The 25029-nt window shown below is 38.7% G+C and overlaps 1 protein-coding gene across 16 annotated transcripts in view; it reads right to left on the bottom strand.

Annotated features, from left to right (window-relative positions):
* The window catches only part of LOC105483581 (staufen double-stranded RNA binding protein 2), a 332549-nt gene that overhangs the window by 298458 nt on the left and 9062 nt on the right, over positions 1-25029 (bottom strand). Inside the window, exon 4 of one of the 16 annotated variants that reach the window (XM_071068097.1) lies at positions 21231-21286. The exons of the other annotated variants lie outside the window; for them this stretch is intronic. The gene's annotated coding sequence lies outside the window, so the exon portion shown is untranslated. The remainder of the gene's footprint in view (positions 1-21230; positions 21287-25029) is intronic. 16 annotated transcript variants of the gene reach the window in all.

The following is a 25029-nucleotide window of genomic DNA, read 5'->3' as shown; positions in this document are numbered from 1 at the left end:
GGTAAGAAGAGAAGATGAAAGACATTCCAAGTTTTTCAAGAAGTATAGACGCAGGAGAAAGCACGTAAAACACATAACTTTCTGGCAAATGCAAGCAGACCACTGACAGAATACAGAACGCATGAGGAAAAACAGCAGAATAAAACTCTGTAACTGTAATTCACTAGAACACCAAAAGTTTCCTAAACCAGAACTTAAAGTAGCAAACATTTCTAATAGTAGCTATATTCCAGCCAGAACTCTTGCTAGGAAGGTCACAGACTACCTCACTTCGCAAGGCAAATCATTCCGAGGAATCCTTTCCATCCTTGGTCCCAGAAATGACTTGAACAGAGTTTATTTTTTTCTTTCTTTCTTTCTTTCTTTCTTTCTTTCTTTCTTTGAGACAGTTTCGCTCTTGTTGCCCAGGCTGGAGTGCAATGGCGCGATCTTGGCTCACCGCAACCTCCGCCTCCTGGGTTCAAGTGATTCTCCTGCCTCAGCCTTCCAAGCAGGCTGGAATTACAGGCATGTGCCACCATGCCCGGCTAATTCTGTATTTTTAGTAGAGACGGGGTTTCTCCGTGTTGGTCAGGCTGATCTCGAACTCCTGATCTCAGGTGATCCACCCACCTCAGCCTCCCAAAGTGCTGGGACTACAGGCATAAGCCACCGCACCCAGCCTTAAACACAGTTTCTATGTCTCTTTACTGGTTCCCCTTTGTCTATTCTCTGCTATTGGAGTGAACTCATCCTAATTCCCAAGTAAAATAAGAAAGAAAAAAGTCAAAAGAGCAAAGGACACTTTCATGGGCTCTTGCCTTCTAGGAGCAATGTGACAGACACGTCCACAGCTATTAACTAAAACAAACCTTCTGTTTTCAAATTAGACCCTAACATAAGGCTTGTCCAAGCAAAATTATCGATTAACTACCCAGGCATCAAACTACTCCATTTTTCACAGTCTGTCCATTAGGAAAAAATTTAAGTTCCTCTCTCACATAAACAAAGATAAATTTCAGAAATATTAAAATGCAAAATACAAAAATATCACAAAAACTAAAGGAAACTTGGCTAAATATCTGTCATACTCCTGTAACACAGAAGGCCTTCCTAGATATGAAAAGGAACCTAGAAGCCATAAAGGCAAAAACTGAGAGTTAACAACATAAAAATATAAAACCTCTATAAAAAAAACCATACCACCTATGACACTAAAAAAGAATCTATGCGCTGGGGAAGAAATACTCGCAATATGTGAACAAAAGCTGGGCGTGGTGGCTCATGTTTGGAATCCCAGCACTTTGGGAGGTCAAGGCGGGCAGATCACCTGAGGCCAGGAGTTCCAGACCAGCCTGGCCAACATGGTGAAACCCTGTCTCTACAAAAATACACAAATTAGCCAGGCATGATGGCGGATACCTGTAATCCCAGCTACTCGGGAGGCTGAGGCGGGAGAATCACTTGAACCTGGGAGGTAGTTGGTGGCTGCAGTGAGCCAAGATCGCACCACTGCACTCCACCCTGAGCAACACAGCCAGACTCCGTCTCAACAGAAAAAAAAAAAAAAAAAATGAAGACCAACTGTTAACATTCATAAAATAAAAAGATAATATAAATAATTTTTTTAAAAGCCAATAGGAAAAAAGGACAAAGGTACACACAATTAATTCACATAATTTCTTGAGTAAACATACCTGTTCAAAAGAATGTTAAAGAGCCTGGCCAACATGGTGAAACCCTGTCTCTATGAAAAATAAAAAAATCAGCCAGGCATGGTGGCGCATGCCTATAGTCCCAGCTACTTGGGAGGCTGAGGCACCAGAATTGCTTGAACCTAGGAGGTGGAAGTTGCAGTGAACCAAGATGGCAACACTACACTCCAGCCTGGGCAACAGAGTGAGACTGTCTAAAAAAAAAAAAAAAAAAGAAAGAAAGAAAAATTCAAATTCCAATGATATATAATTTTCCCCTATTAAGACGGATAAAAGTTTTTTTTTTAAATAATCATTTAAGTATTAACAAGTATGTGGGGAAAATGTGTGCGAATTCTGTTGGTGCAAATACAAATTAGTACAAAATTTCTGATACGCAACACTGATTAAAGTTTCAATTGTACCTATCTTTAAAACAGCAATTATTAATCTGAGGATTCATACTACAGGAAGATGTTTGCAATGATAATCTGGAAAACAAGACTACAACAGCAAAAACTATAAATAAGATAAATATTAATATTTACCAAAAATTGATTAAATAAACTACATGAATTATGCAGCTTTGAAAAGAGAAAGAGGTACAGTGCTTATGAACCGACATGGGAAAACTCTGCAAACGTGAATGACGAAAATTACAGCAGCTTACTGTCTGATCGTATATTTATCTTTTTTTTTTTATTTTTTTTTTTTTTTTTGAGACAGAGTCTCGCTCTGTCGCCGAGGCTAAAGTGCAGTGGTGCGGAGCGATCTCGGCTCGCAGCAAGCTCCGCCTCCCAAGCTCAAGCGATTCTCCTGCCTCAGCCTCCCAAGTAGCTAGGATTACAGGCATGCGCCACCACGCCCGGCCTTTTTTTTTTTTTTTTGAGACGGAGTCTTGCTCAGTTGCCCAGGCTGGAGTGCAGTGGCACAATCTCGGCTCACTGCAAGCTCTGCCTCCTGGGTTCAAGCCATTCTCCTGCCTCAGCCTCCCAAGTAGCTGGGACTACAGGCGCCCGCCACCACGCCCGGCTAATATTTTGTATTTTTAGTAGAGACGGGGTTTCTCCATGTTGGTCAGGCAGGTCTCAAACTCCCGACCTGAGGTGACCCACCCGCCTCGGCCTCCCAAAGTGCTGGAATTACAGGCGTGAGCCACCACGCCCGGCCAGAGTAAGTTCTTTCTAGTCTTGACAGTACCACCATTGTCCTGAAAAACAGAAAAATAATGCTCAAGGATCTGATTCAAAGTAGGCTGTGTTGTGCCTCCATCTCTGACTTTTCGAATGAAGCGATCTAGAGATTTCAACAGGACAAAAACATAGTGTGTCCTTAACAGTATTTAGTTTGGTCAGTCTTCTTAACTTCAGTCATTCTAAATATGTGTATAAGGATATCTCATGATTTTAATTTGCATCTCCCTAATGAATAGTTAATTAACTTTTTTCATTTGCTTATATGCCATCTGTATCTCCTGTGGTGAAGTGTCTAAATATTTACCACTTCTTTTTTTCTTATTGCTGAATTTGAAGAGTTCTTTATACATCCTACATACAAGTTATTGATTAGACATATGCTTGGTAAAGATTTTCTTCCAGGCCAGGCGCGGTGGCTCACGCCTGTAATCCCAGCACTTTGGGAGGTGGAGACAGATGGATCATTTCAGGGCAGGAGTTCAAAATCAGTCTGGGCAACATGGTGAAACCCCGTCTCTTATTAAAAATACAAAAATTAGCTGGGCATGGTAGTGTGTGCCTGTGATCCCACCTACTCAGGAGGCTGAGGCACAAGAATCGCTTGAGCCCAAGAGGTGAGGGGCTGCAGTGAGCCGAGATGGTGCCACTGCAATCCAGCCTGGGGAACAGAGCATGACTCTGTCTCCAAAAAAATAAAGTAGTAGGAAAAAGATGAATTGCTAACAATGTTGGAGCAAATGGACAGTCACCTTGGAAAATAATAAAGGGGAATCACTAGGAAAAAAATAAAAATTTTTTTCCCAAACTGTGGCTTCTCTATTCTCTTGCCCGTGTCTTTTAAAGAGCAGATTTTAATTTTAATGAAGTCTAATTTATCAATTTTTATAGTTTGTACTTTTAATGCATATCTAAGAAATTATTACCTGAGGTCTAAAAATTTTTTTCTCCTGTTTTTTTCCATGAACATTATAGTTTTAGGTTTTACATTTAAGTTCAGAAGCCATTTTGAGTTAGTTTTTATACACAGTACAAGGTATGAACCCATTTTTCATATATCAATATCCAATTGTTTCCCATTGTGGAAAAAGCTACGTTTCTCCCACTACATTGTCTTTATGCCTTTGTCAAAATTATCAGTTATCTACATATATCTGAGTTTATTTCTGGACTACCAATTCTGTTTTCACTTTTTTTTTTTTTTTTTTTTTTTTTTTTTGAGATGGAGTCTCGCTCTGTCGCCCAGGCTGGAGTGCAGTGGCATAATCTCGGTTCACTGCAACCTCCGCCTCCTGGGTTCAAGCGATTCTCCCGCCTATTTACCTATTTTTATGCCAAACTATTTTTACTACAGCTTTATAATTCTTGAAATTAGGTAGTGTTGGCTTCCTCACTGTTCTTTTTCACAGTTGTTTAAAGTTCTTTAAATTTCCATACGAATTTTAGAATCACCTTGTGCATTTCTATAAAAAAGCCTGCAAAGATTGTAATATGTTTCTTAAATCTACTGAGTAATTTGGTGAAAATCAACATTTTAACAAAGTTGAGTCTTCCAACTCAACTTTGGAACAGGATATACAGCCACTTCTCATTATTGATATAATAATATGTCAATGACTATTATGTGAATTAGCAATTATTGAACCATTGCTCCCAGGAGAACTAAAGTATTAGGTTCTTGCAAGCTTCTGGTCACATTTTTGTGAACTGATCATATGTCATGTTTTATGTGTTTCTGTTTAAAGACTTCTTGTTTAATATGTATTACTAATATATGTTGTTATTCATTAACGTTGAACTCATGTCCAACAGTACTGTTTAACTCTTGCCTAAATAAAGCTTATCTAATACACATATTTTCTCTGTAAGGCATATCAGAGCATCCTTGTACTTAGAAACACTATATGGCACTTAAACATTACATTTTAAACATAATTTTAAACATCAAAATAACCACCTTTGTAAACATCAAAATAACCAACAAAAAGCACAAACATGCAAAAAATACAGCACTAAATAAACCAAGAAAGGGCTATTTGCTTACAGTATGAAACTAAAATAAGAAAGCAGAGCACTGTCTTGTTCAATCCCATCTGGGTATGTGTGCACTGGGTGATTCAAAATGTTTTGCCCCTGCAGGTGTCTGAGAATGACCACAAAAGCACTGCAAGTATTGGTTTTGGGGTTACAAATAAAAATTAGTAAGCCAATTCCCAGGTAAGGAATCCATGAATAATGAGAATCAACTGTATCTTATTTAGGTATCCTTTAATTTCTTGCAGCAGTATTTTGTAGTTCTCATTTTCTTTAACATATTTTGTTAGACTTATCCCTAAGTAGTTCATATTTTTGATGCTTTTGAAAATGCTACTCTTTTATTTTCTTTTTTTTTTTTTTTTTTTTTTTTTTTTTTTGAGGCGGAGTCTCGCTCTGTCGCCCAGGCAGGAGTGCAGTGGCCAGATCTCGGCTCACTGCAAGCTCCGCCTCCCGGATTTACGCCATTCTCCTGCCTCAGCCTCCTGAGTAGCTGGGACTACAGGCGCCCGCCACCTCGCCCGGCTAGTTTTTTGTATTTTTTAGTAGAGACAGGGTTTCACTGTGTTAGCCAGGATGGTCTCGATCTCCTGACCTCGTGATCCGCCCGTCTCGGCCTCCCAAAGTGCTGGGATTACAGGCTTGAGCCACCGCGCCCGGCCCCTACTCTTTTATTTTCATTTACGATTGTTCTCTGCTAAGGTACAGAAACACAATTGGTTTTTGCATAGTGCTCTTCTATCCTGCAACTCTGCTATACTAATCCATTAGTTCTTGTAGGATTCCACCAGATTTTCTACGTAGACAGTCAGGTCATCTGTGAATAAGGACAGTTTTATTCATTTATTTCCAATCTGAATACCATGTATTTCCTTCTCTTGCATGATGCTATGGGCTAGAACCTCCACGGCAACGTCAAATGGAACTGGTTAAAGTGGACATCCTGTCTTCTTTTTTAAAAAAAGTGTCCAGTTTTGGCCCGGCGCGGTGGCTCACGCCTGTAATCCCAGTACTTTGGAAGGCCAAGACGGATGGATCACGAGGTCTGGAGATCGAGACCATCCTGGCTAACCCGGTGAAACCCCATCTCTACTAAAAAATACAAAAAAAATTAGCCGGGCGTAGTAGCGGTTGCCTGTAGTCCCAGTTACTCGGGAGGCTGAGGCAGAAGAATGGCGTGAACCCAGGAGGCAGGGCTTTCAGTGAGTCAAGATAGCGCCACTCCAGCCTGGGCGACAGAGCGAGACTCTTGTCTCAAAAAAAACAAAAAGTGTCCAGTTTTTCACCAGTAAGTACAAGGTCAGCTAATAAGGTTTTTCACAGAAACACATTAGCAGACTGGGAAAGTTCACTTCCACTCCTAGTTTGGCGAAAGTCTTTAAGATACTGAATACTGGATTTTATCAAACGATTTTTCTGTATCTATGGAGATCATGTGATTTTTGCTTTTTAGTCCGTTAATATGGTGAATTACACTACTGATTTTTTTGAACATTAAACCAACCCCACATTCCTGTGATAAACCCCACATCGTCATGACATATTATCCTTTTAATAAACTGTTGAATTAGATTTAATAAACTGTTGAATTAGATTTTAATAAACTGTTGAAACTTTGTTTAGATTTTTGCAATTATATTTATGAGACATACTGGTCTGTAATTTCCTTAAAATGTATTTGTCTGATTCTGGTATCCCAGTAATGCTGGCATCATGAGCCTTGTAAAAAATTCCTTCCACTTCAGTATTTTTAAAAGCATATAAAATTGATATTATTTTTCCTTAACTGGTATAATTCACCAGTGAAACTATCCGGACCTAGAGTTTTCTTTGTAAGTAGACTTTTACTACAATTTTTATTTCTTTAACACATAAAAAGCTACTCAGGGCCAGGCATGATAGCTCATGTCTGTAATCCTACCACTTCAGGCCAAGGCAAGAGGATCACTTGAGCCCAGGAGTTGGAGACCAGTCAGTGCAACATGGTGAAACCTTATCTCTACAAAAATTAAAAATAAAAAAATTAGCCAGGCATGGTAGCATGTGCCTGATATCCCAGCTAGGAGGCTGAAGTAGGAAGATCACTTGAGGTCAAGGCCACAGTGAGCTATCATTGGACCATTGCTCTCCAGCCTGGGCGAAAGTGAGACCCTGTCTCAGAAAGAAAGAAAAAAAAAAGCTATTCACGTTATCCATTTTCTTCTTCTTCCTTTGGGATTAATTTGCTCTTCTTTTTCTACTCTCTTAAGATGGAAGCTGAATTCATTTGAGTTATTTGAGTTCATTCTTCTTTCAAAATATATACATTTGATGCTATAAATTTCTCCCTAAATACTGTTTTAGTAATATCTTCTAATGTTGTATTGCTGTTGTCATTTAGTGTAAAATACTTTCTTTTTTTTTTTTTTTGAGACGGAGTCTCGCTCTGTCGCCTGGGCTAGATGGAGTGCAGTGGCCGGATCTCAGCTCACTGCAAGCTCCGCCTCCCAGGTTTACGCCATTCTCCTGTCTCAGCCTCCCGAGTAGCTGGGACTACAGGCGCCCGCCACCTCGCCTGGCTAGCTTTTTGTATTTTTTAGTAGAGACGGGGTTTCACCGTGTTAGCCAGGATGGTCTCGATCTCCTGACCTCATGATCCGCCCGTCTTGGCCTCCCAAAGTGCTGGGATTACAGGCTTGAGCCACCGCGCCCGGCCGTAAAATACTTTCTAATTTACTTTTCCTTCTTTCTAAATCACAGATTACTTGTATTTTTTAATTTCCAAATATTTGGAGATTTCCCAAGAATCTTTCTGTTAATGATTCCTAATTCCACTGTAATCAGATAAAATGTTTTAATCACTTGAATCCTTCTGAATTCATTCAAGACTGTTTCATGGCCAGGCACCGTGGCTCACACATGTAATCCTAGGAGTTTGGGAGGCAGAGGCAGGAGGATCACCTGAACCCAGGAGTTCTAGACCAGTCTGGGAAACACAGTAAGATCCCAACACTATAAAAAAAAAAAAAAAAAGAATATTAGCTGGGTGTGGCGGCACACATCTATAGTCTTAGATACTTGGGGAGCTGAAATGGGAGGGCTGTTTGAGCCCAGGAGGTCAAGGCTGCAGTGAGCCACGGTGGTACCACTTCACTACAGTGTGAACAAAGCAAAACCCCACCTCCAAAAAAAAAAAAAAAAAAAGGTGCTCTATGGCCCAAACTATGGTTTATCATTGTAAATATTTTGTATAAACTTGTGAACAAATGTGTATTCTACTCTTTTTAGGTAGAGTGTTCTATAAATGCAATCAGGTCAGGTTGGTTAACAGTTATTCAAGTCTACTATATTTCTGATGATTTTCTGTCCATTTGTATCAATTATTGACAGGGGTTACTAAAATCTCCAATTATGACTGGATTTCACAATTTGTCCTTGCATTTCTATTCGTTTTTGTTTCATGTGTTTTGAAGCTTTGTTATTAGGTGCATAAACATGTAACATCATTATGTCCTCTTAACTGACCTCTTTACCATTATAAATGAAAATGACCTTCTTTATCCCTGGAAATATTCCTTGCTCTGAAATATACTTTGATATTAATATAGCCACTCCAAGTTGCTTTTGACTAGGTTACCATATTATGTCTTTTCCCATTCTTTTACTTTTAACCTATTTATGTTTATAAACTATTTCTTGTAGGCAAGCATATAGTTGGATCTTGCTTTTATATCCAATCTGACAAATTCAGTCTTTGGAGTGTTTAGATGATTTACATTTAGTTTGATTATTCATATGGTTAGGTTTGATTCTATCATCTTGCTATTTATATTTTTTATATTTATTATATATTTGATGTTTGTTCCTTTTTTCTTCTTTTTTGACCTTTGTTGAATTATTTTGTGTGACTCCATTTTATCTTGTTTTTATTAGCTTATTATTGTAACTCTCTTTTATTGGCTTATTATTGTAACTCTCTATTTTGCTATTTTAGGGGCTAGAGTTTATAGTATACATTTTTAACTTACCACAGTCTACCTTCCAGTGATACTATCACCTCACACAGAGCAAAAGAATCTTGTAACAGTATACCTCCATTTCTCCCTCCCTGCCTTTTAGCTATTGTTATCATGCATTTTACTTTTAGGTAAGTTATAAACCCCATAACAGCTTGTTAATATTTTTGCTTTAAACAGTCAGTTATCTTTTAAGGAGATTTAACTAATAAGAAAAAAAAATGATGTATTTACCCAAGTAGTTACCATTTCCAGTGTTCTTTCTTTCATGTAACTCCATATTTGTATCTGGTATCACTTTCCTGCTGTCTGAAGGATTGCTTTTAAATTTTCTTCCAGAGGGGAAATGTTAGCAATAAATTATTTCAACTTCTGTGTTGTAAACATCTTTATCTCATCTTTGCTTTAGAAACATATTTTTGTCAGATATAGAATTATGGATTGGCATTTTTCATCTTTCAGTATTTTAAAGATGCTTTCCCCAGTTTTTTGGCTTATATCATTTCTGATAAATCTATTAAGATAATCATCTTTATCGTTCTTCCTCTACACACAAAATGACCATACCTCTTTCTCTGACTGCTTTTGAGATTTTCTCTTTATCATTTGCTTTCAACAATTTGATTATAAAGTACAGTAAGTCCTCACTTAACATCACCAATAGGTTCTTGGAACCTGCAACTTCAAGTGAAACAAAGTAGAACAGAACCAATTTTACCATGGTCCAATCGATATAAACAAGGGTTAAGTTCCTACAGTGTATTTCTAGTTACAAAAACATCACCAAACTTCTAAATAAATACCAAAACACTTCTAATATTAAACAGTGAAATAAATGTGAGCTACACATACACTTAAGAAAGATTAATAAAAACAACTAAGATAATTATTTACCCAATTTTTCTAGTTCAGGGTCACAGGTGGTCAGAGCATATCCTAGCTGTTCAGGGGACAAGGCAGAAACCAGCCTTAGAGAGGATGCTATTCCATACTAGAGTGCACGCGCACGCGCGCACACACACACACACCCCGACTCACTCACTCATACTGGAACAATCTAGAGAAGCCAATTAACCTAATGTGCACATCTTTGGCAATCGAGAGAAGCCAATTAACCTAATGCTCACATCTACCTAATGTGGGAGGAAACTGAAGTCCCAAAGAAAACCCATGCAGACATGGGAAGAACATGCAAACATCACACCAGTCATGGCCCCAGCCAGGAATCAATTCTTTTTCTCTCATCAACATCATGACAAAATGATGTTGAAAGTAACATTATTTGAGGACCTGCTATACCTTGGTGTAGTTTTATGTTTCTTATACTTGAAACTCATTTAATTTATCTGTAAATCTAAAACATTTTTGGCCATTATTTCTTAAAATATATTCTTCTGTGTATTACTTCCTTTGAGAACCATAATTATTCATCTGTTTGGCTGTTTGAGTGTCCCACAGCTCACTGACTTTTTTTTCTTTTTTCTCTATGCTTCATTCTGGATGGTTTCTATTGTTCTGCCTTCAAGTTCATTCGTAATTTTTTCTGCAATGTCTAATTTACCATTAATCTTACACCGTATAGTTTTCATCTCAGTTGTAGTTTTCATCGTTGTAAGTTTGATATGGGTCTTTTTGTCTCTTCTATATCTCTAACTTTTTGAATATATGGAATACAGTTATAATGTTTTAATGCCCTCTGCTAATTCTATCATCTGTGTCAGTTCTGTGTCAATTTTGATTGATGATTCTCATAATTATGGGTCATATTTCATGCTTCTTTGCATACATGGTAATCTTTCACTGAATGACATACCCTGTTAATTTTACCTTGCTATATAACTCCTATAAATCTTTTTGGACTTTGTCCAGGGATACAGTTGAGTAATTTGGAAATAGTTTGTTCAAGTCTTGTTTTTATAATTTACTAGTTTGCTCCAGAGCAGCAACATCTTCTCAACTCAGAGTCTGCCAGGCTCCACAATTCAGTTTCTACTTTCTATGTCACACGCTGGAAAATCTCTCACTGCAGTAGGCCTGGGGCAATTGTAGGACTCACCTTGTTTCTTCTCTCTCAAGAATCACTGACCTGAATGTCTTAATCGTTGTTTCTACATATTTTGGTTTTTTTGGAGAAGAGGGGTAGGATTGTTTCAAGAGGACAGTAAACACGATCCTTGTTACACCACATGGACCAGATGCAAAAGTCCCCATCTGTCCTTGTATATTTAATCCTACTGTGTCTATTTCAAATGAGTTTCTTGTAAACATCGTAAATATACGTCCCTGACTTACGATGGTTCACCATATGATTCAACTTTACCATAGTGACAAAGTGATACGCACTCAGTAGAAACCATACTGAAGTACCTATACAAGCATTCTATTTTTCACTTTCAGTATCACATTCAATAAATTATGATATATTTAACACTTTATTATAAAATAGGCTGTATGTTAGATGATTTTACCCAACTGTAGGCTAACTTAAGTGTTCTGAGCACATTTAAGGTAGGCCTGGCTAAGCTATGATGTTCAGTAGGTTGTGTGTGTGTGCATATATATATATATGTATATATATATTTTTTGAGACAAGGTCCCACTCTGTCACCCAGACTAGAATGCAGTGAAGACATATAACTCACTGCAGCCTTGACCTCCTGGGCTCAAACAACCCTCCCACCTCAGCCTCCCGAGTAGCTAGGACTACAGGTGCACACCACCACATCCAGCTTATTTTTGTATTTTTTGTAGAAACGGGTTTTCACCATGTTGTCCAGGCAGGTCTTGAACTCCTAGGTCCAAATGATCTGCCAGCCTTGGCCTCCCAAAGTGCTGGGATACAGGCATGAGTCACCATGCCCAGTTAATTATGTGTATGAAATACATTTTTTACTTTCAATATTTTCAACTTACAATGGGTTTATCAGGACCTAACACCATCATAAGTCAAGGAGCATCTGTACTTGAGTCTTGCTTTTCTATAGAATCTGACAATCTTTGCCTTCTAAATTCAGCATTTAAGTCATTTACATTTATTATAATTATCAATATTACTAGATTTACATCTACTGTTTTGCTAATTTTTTGTCCTGTTATGTGTTCCTTTCTTCATCTTTATCTATCTTCTTTTAGACTGATTATTTTTTAGTATCCATTTTACATCCTACATAGGCTTACTATTTTAATTTTGTCGTATAGGAATTGTTGTAAAACATACACAGCCTACCTTCAAATATCATACCACTTCATGTATGATACAAGCACCTAAAAATTCTGTACTTCCCTACCCCTTACCCCATTCTTTATGCTACTGACATCAATTAATTTCTATGTATAAGCCCTCAAGGCATTGTTAGTATTTCTGTTTTAGTCAATTATCTTTTTAAAAGTCAAAAATGGGCCAGGTGTGGTGGCTCACACCTGTAATCCCAACACTTTGGGAGGCCAAGGTGGGCAGATCACTTGAGGTCAGGAGTTCAAGACCAGCCTGGCCAACACGGTGAAACCCCATCTCTACTAAAAATATAAAAATTAACCAACCATGGTGGGCTCATGCCTGTAATCCCAGCACTTTGGGAGGTCGAGGCAGGCGAATCACTTGAGTCCAGGAGTTGGGAGACCAACCTGAGCAACATGCCAAAACCCCTTCTCAACAAAATACACAAAAATTAGCTGAGTGTAGTGGTGCATGTCTGTAGTCCCGGCTACTTGAGAGGCTGAGGTGGGAAGACTGCTTCACCCTGGGAGGTCAAAGCTGCAGTGAGCCATGATTGTGCCACTGCACTCCAGCCTGGGAGACAGAGCAAGACCTGTCTCAACAACAACAAAATTTTTATTTCAATACCACCAATTTTCAGCTATTTGATTATGATGTGCTTGGTCGGTTTTCTTTTTTTTTTTTTTTTTTTTTTTTTTAATATTCCTTCTACTTTAGGTTGACTTCTTACCATCATCTACAGGTTTATAGTTTCCACTAAACAGAGAACAGGGGTTCAAAGTCATTATTTCTTAATGTCATTCGCAGCAACCTGGATGGAACTGGGGACTTATTCTAACTGAAGTAACTCTGGAATGGAAAACCAAACATCATACGTTCTCACTCATAAGTGGGAGCTAAGCTTGTGAGGATGTAAAGGTGTAAGAATGATACAGTGGACTCTGGGGACTTGGGGAAAGGATGGAAGTGGTATGAGGTAGAAAAGACTACACACTGAGTACAGTGTACACTGCTTGGCTGATGGGTGCACCAAAGTCTCAGAAATCACCACTAAAGAACTTATTCATGTAACCAAACACCACCTATTTCCCAAAAACCTGTTGAAATAAAATAAAGTCATTATTTCTTATAATATTTTCTATTGCCCCTCCCTTCTCCTAGGATTCTAATTACACATGTCTTAAACCACTCGATATTTCCCACAGCTCACTGATGCTCTGTTTTTTTCTTTAGTCCTTCCACCCTGTGCTTCATTTTGGATAGTCACTATTGTTATCTATTCAAGCCCACTGATGTGTGTCTTACCTGCTATTAATCCCATCCAATATATATTTTATTTCAGATATTGCATTCTTCATCTCTATTTTTATATCTTCTATGTATTTCTACATCATCTTTCTGTTTTCCCCTCGCTTCTTAAACATTTAGAGCACATTAGCAGCAACTCTTTCTATATCTTTGTCTGCTAAATCAATCATCTTTATCATTTCTGGGTCTCTATTCAGGAAATGTTTAAATCCTGGCTATGGGTCATATTTTCATTCTTCTTTGTAAGCATTTTAATATTTTATTGAGGTAAAATTGATATAATATCTAATTAATCTATTTAAAGTGAACATTTGGCTGGGCACGGTGGCTCACTCCTGTAATCCCAGCACTTTGGGAGGCCGAGGCGGGTGGATCACTTGAAGTCAGGAATTCAAGACCAGCCTGGCCAACATGGTGAAACCTCGTCTCTACTAAAAATATGAAAATTAGCTGGGCGTGGCAGCAGCTGCCTGTAATCCCACCTTCTGGGGAGGCTGAGGCAGGAGAATCCCTTGAACACAGGAGGTGGAGGTTGCAGTTAGCTGAGATCACGCCACTGCACTCCAGACTGAGCAACAGAGGGAGACTCCGTCTCAAAAAAATAAATAAATAAATAATAAAGTGAACATTCCTGTGGTACTCAGTCCATTCACAGTGTTGTACAACTACCACCTATACCTAGTTCCAAAACACTGTTATCACCCCAAAAGGGAATTCAGTATCTATTACACAGTTGCTTCTCATTCACCCTTAACCCCAGGCCCTGGCAAGCAACAATCTGCATTCTGTCTCACAGATTACCTATTGTGAATATTTTACACAAATGGAATCATACAATAAGTGACCATTTGTGTGTCTTCTTTCACTTAATATGTTTTCTAGGTCCATCTGCATCATAGCACGTATCTGTACTTCATTTCTTTATTGCTAGACAATGCTTTATGGAATGTAGACTACTACAATTTGTTTACTCATTCATACACTGATGGACATTTGGGTTGTTTCCACCATTTAGCTAGTGTAAATAGTGCTGCTATGAACATGTGTGGTCATGTATTTGTTTGAGTACCTGCTTTCAATTATTTAGGGTATATACCTATGAGTGGAATTGTTGGGTCATACGACAAGTCTATGTGTTCCTTTGAGGAACTGTCAAACTCTTTTCCCCACGGAGGCTGAACCATTTAACATTCCCACCAGCAACATACAAGGGCTCTAGTTCCTCCACATCATCCTCAAAACTAGTTACTGCCGGTCTTTTGATTCTGGCCATCCTAGTAGGTGTGAAGTGGTATCTCACTGTGGTTTTCGTTTGCATCTCCTTGATCACTAATGATGTTGAGCATTAATGATGTGTTTATCTTCTTAGAGTAACTGTCTATTCCAAGTCCTTTGCCCATTTTTTAGGTGAGCTTTTTGTTGTTGTTGAGTTGTAAGTTTTCATTCTTGTATTTGGCCATTGGTCCATTATAAGTTAATTTTTATACATGGCATGAAGTAGGGTTCCAACTTTATTGTTTTGCATGTGCATTTCCAGGGGCCCCCAAACCATTTGTTGAAGAGATTATTCTTTCCCCACTGAATCATCTCGGCACGTTTGTTAAAAATCACTTGCCTACAGACATATTAATTCTGGACTCTCAATTTTATTCTATCGTCTCTACATCTATCCTTATGCCAGTACCACACTATTTTGATTATTGTAGCTTTGCAGTAAGTTTCATAATTGGGAAATATAAGTCCTCTGGCTTTATTCTTCTTTTTCAAGACTGTTTTGGCTATTTGGATCTGTTGCAATTCCATATGAATATGAGGATCAGCTTTCCAACTTTTGCAAAAAAAAAAAAAAAAAAAAAAAGGCCAATGGAATTTTGATAGAGATCGCATTGAACCTGGAGATTGCTTTGGACAGTACTGCCATCCTAATGGCAATGTAAAGTCTTCCAATTCGTGAACACAAAACGTCTTTGCACTTATTTAGGTCTTCTTTATTTCAACATGTTTTGTAGTTTTCAGTGCACAAGTCTTTCGTAAGCAAGTCGACTCCTTTAGGCTTTTGGATGTTACTATAAATGCAATCTTTTTAAATTTCTTTTTGGATTGTTCATTGCCAGTATACAGAAACACAAATTTTGTGTGTGCATTATATTGTACCTACAACTTTGCTCAAGTTATTTATGAGCTTTAGCAGAGGTTTTTCTGGATTCTTTGGGATTTCTATATACAGGACTATGTCATCTGCAAATAGAGACAGTTTTATTTCTTCCTTCCAAATCTGTATGTCTTTGTTTCCTTTTCTTGTCACACTGCTCTGGCTGTAACTTCCACTGTAATTTGAATAACTGTGGTGAGAATGGGTATCCATGCCTTGTTCCTGATCATAAGGGCAAAGATTTCAGTCTTTTACTATTGAGTTGGGTATTAGCTGTGGGTTTTTTCATAAATGCTGAATGTTGAGGAAATGTTAAAAAAAAAAAAAAAAGTTCCCTACTATTCCTAATTTTGAGCATTTCTATCACGAACAGCTGCTGAATTTTGTCAAGTACCTTCCGTATCAATTGAAACATGTGGGGGTTTTCCCCCCTTCGATCTATTAATGTGTTGTACTATACCACCCTTACATTCCTGGGAATAAGTCCCACCAGGCCATGGTGCATATTCCTTTAAATATGCTGCTAGATTCAGTTTGCTAGTATTTTGTTGAAGATTTTTGCATCTGTATTAATAAGGAATATTGGCTTGTAATTTTCTCATTATGTCTTTGTTTGGCTTTGGTATCAGGGTAATAATACTGGCCTCAAAGAGTGAGTTAGGAAGTATTCTTATTCTCTCCTCTCCAATTTTTTGGAAGAGTATGAGAGGGATTCTCATACTCTTCAAATACTTAAATATTTGGTAGAATCCACCAGAGAAGCCATATGGTACTGGACTTTTGATTGGGAGTTTTTGTTTTGTTTTGAGATAGGGTCTCACTCTATCACCCAGGTTGGAGTGCAATGGCATAATCATGGATCACTGCAGTCTCAACCTCCCAGGCTCAAGTAATCTTAGTTTGGAAGGTTTTTAAACTAATTCAGTCTGTTCACTTGTAAGTCTGTTATATTTTCTATTTCTTCTTCTGAGTCAGTTTTAGTAATTTATATTTCTAAAATGTGTCCATTTCACATTTCTAAATTTCTTAAAATGTGTCCATTTCATGTAGGTTATCTAATCTGTGGCATAAAATTGCTCATAGTATTCTCTTTAATCCTTTTTGTTTCTTTAAGGTCAGTAGTAATGTCCCCGTACTCACGTCTAGTTTTAGTTATACCTCTCTGCACTTTTTCTTTGTCAGTCTAGCGAAAGGTTTGTCAGTTTCATTGATCTTTTAAAGAAACAAACTTCTGGTTTCACTAATTCTCTATATTATTTTCCTATTCTCTATTTCATTTATCTCCAATCCAATCTTTATTTACTTCCTTTTTTCTGGTAGCTTTGCATTTTCTGGTTTCTTTAAGATGTAAAGTACGGTTATTTATTTGAGATATTTCTTATTCTTTTATGTAGATGTTTATTGCTAATAATTTCCCTCTCAGGACTGTTTTCACTGCATCATTTAAATCACATATATTGTTTCCATTTTAGTTTACCTCTAAGTATTCTCTAATTTTCATATATTTGTAAATTTCCATATATTTGTAAATTTTCCAGTATTCCTTCTGTTAATCATTACTAACTTCATTCCACTGTGACTGGAGAAGATGCATAGCATGATTTCAATCTTTTTAAATTTACTGAAACTTGTTTTGTGGTCTAATACAGCCCGGAGAATGTTTCATGTACACTTTAAAAGAATACATATTTTGGCAGGATGCAAGTGGCTCACGCCTATAATCCCCGCACTTTGGAAGGCCGGAGGCAGGTGAATCACCTGAGATCAGGAGTCTGAGACTAGCCTGGCCAACACGGCAAAACCCTGTCTCTACTAAAAATACAAAAATAGCCGAGTGTGGTGGTGGACACCTGTAATTCTAGCTACTCAGGAAGCTGAGGCAGGGGAATCACTTGAACCCCAGAGGCGGAGGTTGCAGTGAGTCAAGATGAAGACATTGCACTCCAGCCTGGGCAACAGAGTGAGACTCCGTCTCCCAAAAAAATAAAGACAAAAAAAAAAAAAGAATATATATTTTGCTGTTGCTGAATATTCTGTGTATGTCTGTTAGGTCTAGCTGATTTATACTGCTGTTCAAGTCCTCTAGTTCCTTACTGATATTCTGTCTAGATGTTCTATCCATTGCTAATGTCGAAGCAAGCATTTTGTGATTGAATGACAAAAACTAAATTTTACATTGTTGGGTTCTGAATTTTGTTGTATTCTTCTAAATAGTGTTTCAGTGCAATTAAGTTACTTGGAATCATTTGGAACCTTCTGAGGACTCTTCCCAGTGCCCTACGTATTCTACGACATCCAACAGGAACACGACTATTTGAAGCCTCATGTGAACTCTGGAAATTGTTTTTCTTAGTGCTTTCCAGAAGTGCTATATTTTTCTCTGGCCTCAGGTAGGGCCTGTCAAGCATCTACAAAATCAGAACTCAGCAAAAGACTCCAGGAGAACCCTCTGGAGATCTCCAAAATGCATGCTCACTTGTTCATGCTCTCTTGTTTTCTAGTGTATGCTTCCCCAGTGCCAATTCCAACCCTCATAGCTCTTTTTTCTCTGGTACTCTGCCCTGCAATTCTAACCACCTTGATCTTCCCAAATTTTTATCTTTGTCTTTTTATCTCAGTAGGACTGCTGGGCTCTGTTTTGGTTCCTCCACACCTTGCACTGCAACCAATAAACTACCTCTAGGCTCTGCAGTAAGCTCTTAGAATTGAAGGGCTTCACCCTCACTTGTTCCTATTCTCTCAGGGATCACAGTCTGGTGCTGCCTGTCACCAATGTCTAAAAGCTATTGTTTATATATTTTATAAATTCTCAAGTTATTTAAGGAGAATGAGTACATTTTTGCTACATAACAAATTACCTCCAATTTTGTGGCTTTAAAAATCAAGCATTGGCCAGGTACGGTGACTCACGCCTGTAATCCCAGCACTTTGGGAGGCTGAGGCAGGAGAATCACCTGAGGTCAGGAGTTTGAGACGAGCCTGCCCAACATGGTGAAACCCTATCTCTACTAAAAATACAAAAATTAGCCAGGTGTGGTGGTGCACGTCTGTAGCCCCAGCTACTCAGGAGGCTGAGGCAGGAGAATCACTTGAACCTGGGAGACAAGAGGTTACAGTGAGCTGAGATCGTGTCACTACACTCTAGCCTGGGTGACAGACCAAGACTCCAACTCAAAAAAACTAAAAAAAATTTTTTTAAAAAATTTATTTATTTCACACAGTTTCTGAGGGTTGGTAATCAGGGAACTGCTTAGACGGGTAGTTCTGGCTCAGGATCTCTCAGGAGGTTGCAGTCAAGATGTCAGCAGGACAGATGTTTAGGACTGGAAGCCTGACTAAAGCTGGGACATCTGCTTCCAAGAAGGCTCACTCACATGCTGTTGGCCAGAAGCCTCAGTTCCTTGTTGGCTGTTGGCAAAAGGTCTCAGTTTCTCACAGCATGGGCCTCTCCATCGGGCCGTTCACAACATAGCAGCTAACAATTCTCAGAGTAAGTAATCCAAGGCTGGGGGTAGTAAGGGAAGGAGGCGGAGTCATATTTGTTTTATAAATAACCTATCGTGGCCGGGTGCGGTGGCTCACGCCTGTAATCCCAGCACTTTGGGAGGCCGAGGCGGGCGGATCACAAGGTCAGGATATCGAGATCATCCCGGCGAACACGGTGAAACCTCGTTTCTACTAAAAATACAAAAAATTAGCCGGGCGTGGTGGCGGGTGCCTGTAGTCCCAGCTACTCGAGAAGCTGAGGCAGGAGAATGGTGTGAACCCGAGAGGCGAAGCTTGCAGTGAGCCAAGATCGCGCCACTGCACTCCAGCCTGGGCGACAGAGCCAGACTTTGTCTCAAAAAAATAAATAAATAAATAACCTATCCTAAGAAATGATCCATCACTTCTGTCACGTTCTATTGGTTCCACAGATAAACCTCAATGTAATGTGTATGGGGATTACACCGTGGTGTAAATACCAGGATGCAGGGATCATTGGGGGCCATCTTGGAAGCTGGCTACACATAAAATAAATCCAGTTCCCATTATACCAGCATAGGCGAAAGTAGAAGTCTGTCTTACACATTTTAACCTCCTGATGTTTACTATTTTTCTTATCCCCTAACGGTAGGCTATATCCTACGTGACAAGAGATGTGAGCAGATTATAGATCCCCACACCCAGTCTTGGGGAAAAAAGTAACTAGCAACTAGCAACTTTAAGTAGCAGCAACTTTTAAGAGGAAAGAATAGAGTTCCTGGTGCTTGTGGCAAGAAGCAGGAGAACCTCGAAGCCAATGTGGGCTTGAGAAAGTGGTTCATTCCCCCAAATACTTTACTCAATTATCTACCTAAATGTCTGCCGTCTGCCCTCCTTTCCCACCAATTTCCAGAGTCAGGCAGCAACAGCCAAGAGCAATATTAATAGTCAAATTAATAGCAGTAGTAACAGGAGCAATGCTAAGCATTTTGCCTTTGTTATCTCAATTACTCCTCACAACAAACCTCTGAGATAGCCATCATTATTCTTTAAACTCTAGACTTGTTTCTTGGTAATCATACTCTGGTCTTACACTATCCAGTGTAATAAAAACTGTCTTTTTTTTTTTTTTTTTGTAACACCTAGCTCCCTCTTGCCCTACAGGGTTCTCCTACTCCTTTGACACAGAAAAATTCTGTCTTGTCCTGCCGTCATCCCTTCCACTTCAGTTAGGCCTTAAAGCTTCCTCTTAGCTTCCATGTTCCCAACATCTACTACCAAACCTCACTAAAAAGAACTACCAGACTACTTTGATCCCTGTAAATTCCCAGTTGCTAGGCTCTCCCAATACAACAACTGCCTAATACAGACTTTTCCAATTCCTTAGGACACACTGACCTGTCAAGTCTACCTCACTAGCTAATCTCCAAAACTTGGCCCTATTTCAGCTACTCATTTAAAAATATTATTCACAGCATGTATCTTCGTAATTTACATTTGCTGTAGCTTACTGTTAAAATGAGTTCCTTTTCCCAGGGGACCTATAATTAATGATCCGGGAGAAAGGACCAAAATATACCATACTCATCATATTATGGTACCCCAGAAACTAGTATACTCCTATTAGTTATCTGTTGAATAATGAGTAAAAAGTATAATGATTATAAATACTCAGAAAATTATCAGGGGACATAATCCAAAGAATGTTATTTACAAATAAAAAGAAATAGACGACAGTAGACATATATAAGCAATTCACAAAAGGCAAAACACGAAAGAACAAGAATTATTTAAATATTACAGAAACACAAAGTAAAATACCACCTTTTGTCAGACAGATTGGCAAAGACTGAAATTTTGTCAAGGAAGTAAGGAAACAGGTAGATACACTTCTGGCAGATATAACTTTGTCTTTTAGGGGGCTATACACCAAATATCTTTAAAATCCACATACATCTTTGACTAGTATTTCCATTTCAAATAATCAATTCTAAGAAAATAATTAGACAAACAGATGTATATTACAAAAATTCACTATGGCACTAACTACAATACAAAAATCTGTCCAACAATAAGGGCTTGGTTAAATTTTAGTACATCCAAACTAAGAATTATTATTAAATCACTTCAAAACATTACATATTGTATAAACCCAGTTTTTAAAAAGTAACATATATTCACATAAAAACATACCTGCATAGAAAAAAAATCTAGAAGTATACACCCCAAAATGTTACCAGTGATTATCTCTGTAAAAGAAGTGGAATTTTTTGTGATTTTTTTTGTTTGTTTTTGGGGTTTTTTTTTTTTTGCTTATCACACCTAATTTTCTACAGTAAGCATAAGTTGCACATGGATAATAACACACATTCTTAAAAGGCAAAAACAATAACTACGATCACAATTTAAAGGCAGAAAAGTGCTATTATCTTAACAGAACATGGAACATTCATGTTCCATGATAATACTAAAGTTAGGCAAAGTTAGTAACAAATAACCTGGTATTCAATAGCCTAGTTTTTCATTAGTTTTAGTAACACATATGGAAGAATCTGTTACAAATAAAAAACCATGTAGCCTGGGCACAGTGGCTCACGTCTGTAATCCCAGCACTTTGAAAGGCCAAGGCAGGCAGATCATGATGTCAGGAGTTCAAGACCAGCCTGACCAACATGGTGAAACTCCGTCTCTACTAAGAATACAAAACTTAGCCAGGCATGGTGGCGTGTGCTTGTGATCCCAGCTACTCAGGTGGCTGAGGCAGAAGAACTGCTTGAAGCCGAAAGGCGGAGGTTGCAGTGAGGCGAGATCATGCCACTGCACTCCAGTCTGGGCAACAGAGTGAGACTCCATCTCAAAAATAAATAAATAAATACATAAATAAAAAGCATCTAATTCAGGTATCTTGAGAAAACAAAAGACTTCCCAAATAAAAATGTAGTAGTAATCCTAGAGACAATGTTGAAAATCACACAGTAAAAATCTCAACTGTTTCAAGCTGAGAATCAACTCAAGTCCCCTTTGCATGCCTAGGGTCTCATTCTGTTACCCAGACTGGAGTGCAGTGGCATGATCACAGTTCACTGCAGCTTCAACCTCCCAGGCTCAAGTGATCCTCCACCCCGGCCTCCCAAGTAGCTAAGACTACAGGCATGTGTCACCATATCTAACTTATTTTTTTTTTTTTGTAGAGACAGGGTCCTACTATGCTGCCCAAGCTGGTCTCAAAATCCTGGTCTCAAGCAATCCTCCCACTTCGGCCTCCCAAAGTGCTGGGATTACAGGCATGGGCCACCACAGCTGGCCCCTTTATACATTTACCTTGAGAACCCTCACTGTTATGAGAAAGTGGTTGCCGAGAAAGTAAGATTCAAAAATTACTCATGAGTTTAAGAAATCAACTCTATGTTTAGCTGAAGAGAGTCTTTATCTCAAACTTGAACAGTTTGGGGGATGACAGTTATAGTCAGTAACAAGATGGAGGGATCTCTTATTCTAGGAATACACGTCTGTTAAGGTTGAGCATCCCAAATCCAAAAATCTGAAATCCAAAATCTCCAAGATTTCAAACTTCTTTTGTACCAACATAATGCTCAAAGGAAATGCTCATTGGAGCATTCTGGATTTTGGATTTCTGTATTAGGGACGCTCAACCAGTAGGCAAAATTCCAAAATCTAAAAAAATTTGAAATAGGAAACACTTCCGGTGCCAAGCATTTTGGATAAGGAATACTCAACCTGTACAAGTTAAGTATGTATATCTCCAGGCACTGTGTACAACTTCTAGCCAACATCCAGGGAATTGCTTGTGGCCATGTAGAGCGTTGCCTAGGAACTGTTTGCAGTGCCTGATTCAACATGACCTGCAACATAGCCAGTTAGTAAATCCTCATTAGGACTAATCCATAAACTATAATTTTCAATGAAGTTGGCTGGCATAAAATGATCATTTCCAAATGTCTGTGGCAGAATATGAAAAATTATTTTAACTGTAACCAAATAATTTTAGTGGCAACTTCACACCTATAACAGTTTGCAAATAAGGTCTCATAATGCTTCCACTGGGATTTGAGAGCAGCTGTGAGGTAACAGGAAGCACTAAGCACAGGACAGCTCTACAATTTCCTTAAATTATTAGTAATGTTTTTGATTAAACTAATTTTTGTTGCACAAGGAAAGTTTCTAGAAAACCAAATAACAACTTTACATGAGGGAGAGTTAGTTGCATTTGTGTAACACAGCAGCATATAACACCAAAACTGACAACATAATTACGTGCTTATTGTTGAAAAATAAATATCCCCTTGCTTTAGTGACAACTCTAGCACCATTAGTATGTTCATACACCCAACAAATAAATGTATGAAAACTATTTACATTGTTTATTCTAGGACCTGGGGATATAACAGTAAACAAGAAAAGTCACTGTCTGTCTTCATGAAACATACTAACAAGGGAGACAGATGTTAAAACAAATAATTACATATTTGACTATAACTGCAAATGTCATGTTATTAAACTAAAGAGCAAGTGCTATGACAGCATACAGCAGGACTGCAGTCAAGCAAGCCAAACCCAGGGGAGGGGAAGAGAGGTCCAGGCAGAGGAAATCTGTGCAAATCCTTGCAGCCAGAACAACCTTACCCAATCTAGGAACTGAAACAGTCCAGTATAACTGAAGCATTGAGATTATTTCTTGGGCACACATTAAGTCCAAGATGTATAAAGACATCCAAGAGATCAAGGTGGTAAATGCTACCTGAGTCTGGAGCTCAGAAAAAGAGGCCTAGACCAGGTATAAACTTCTGTCATTAGCTTAGAGATGGCATGGGATGCACAGGAACTAGGGATTTCTCAGGCAAGGTGAGCAGGACTATATATCAGAGGGCAGGGGGTCAAGATTACTTTCTTTTTTTTTTTTTTTGGAACAGAGTCTTGCTCTGTCGCCCAGGCTAGAGTGCAATGGTGTGATCTCAGTTTACTGCAACCTCCGCCTCCTGGATTCAAGCAATTCTCCTGCCTCAGCCTCCCAAGTAGCTGGGATTACAGGTATGCACCACCACAACCGGCTGATTTTTTTGTATTTTTAGTAGAGATAGGGTTTCACCATGTTGGCCAGGCTGGTCTTGATCTCCTGACTTCAGGTGATCTACCTGCCTCAGCCTCCCAAAATGCTAGGATTACAGGCCTGAGTGACCGCGCCTGGCCAAGATTACTTTTTTTTTTTTTTTGAGACAGAGTTTCACTCTTTTTGCCCAGGCTGGAGTGCAATGGCACAATCTTGGCTCACCGCAACCTCCGCCTCACCGCAACCTCCGCCTCCCGGGTTCAAGTGATTCTCTTGCCTCAGCCTCCTGAGTAGCTGGGATTGCAGGCATGCACCGCCACACCTGGCTAATTTTGTATTTTTTAGTAGAGGGTTTTTAGTAGGGTTTCTCCATGTTGGCGAGGCTGGTCTCAAACTCCCGTCCTCAAGTGATCCGCCTGCCTCGGCCTCCTAAAGTGCTGGGATTATAGGCGTGAGCCACTGTGCCCAGCCAATTATTTTTTTAATCACAGGAAAAAAAAAATAGTTTAATTACTTCTCTCATGATTTGCAACCAAAAGAAATAAAATTACTTTGTTTCTTTCCCTTTTTTTTTTTTTTAAGAGACAGGGTCTCACTATGTTGCCCAGTCTGGCTCAAACTCCTGTGCTCAAGAGATCCTCCCACCTCACCTCCCAAAATGCTGGGACTACAGGTGTGAGCCACCCAGCCTGGCCAAAAATATTTTCTAACACTATAGTTACGATACAATGTTCTATTTAACTGGTAAAGGTAAAATTAAATGTATAAAGTTCTTGGAAAAACCTCAAGAACTAAGAAAAACACTTCTTTCAGTGAGTCTAAAGTATTATACGCTGTAGTTTATCAGAGCACTTCCTTCTAGAGTTTTTCAGTGCCCTGGAAAGTGAATCTTTTTTTTTTTAAACAGATACAACTACTTCACAA

The sequence above is a fragment of the Macaca nemestrina genome, chromosome 8 (assembly GCF_043159975.1).
Source record: "Macaca nemestrina isolate mMacNem1 chromosome 8, mMacNem.hap1, whole genome shotgun sequence".
Classification (NCBI taxonomy): Eukaryota; Metazoa; Chordata; class Mammalia; order Primates; family Cercopithecidae; genus Macaca; species Macaca nemestrina.
The sequence above is the reverse complement of the archived record's forward strand: the minus strand, read 5'-3'. Positions and strand labels throughout refer to the sequence as shown.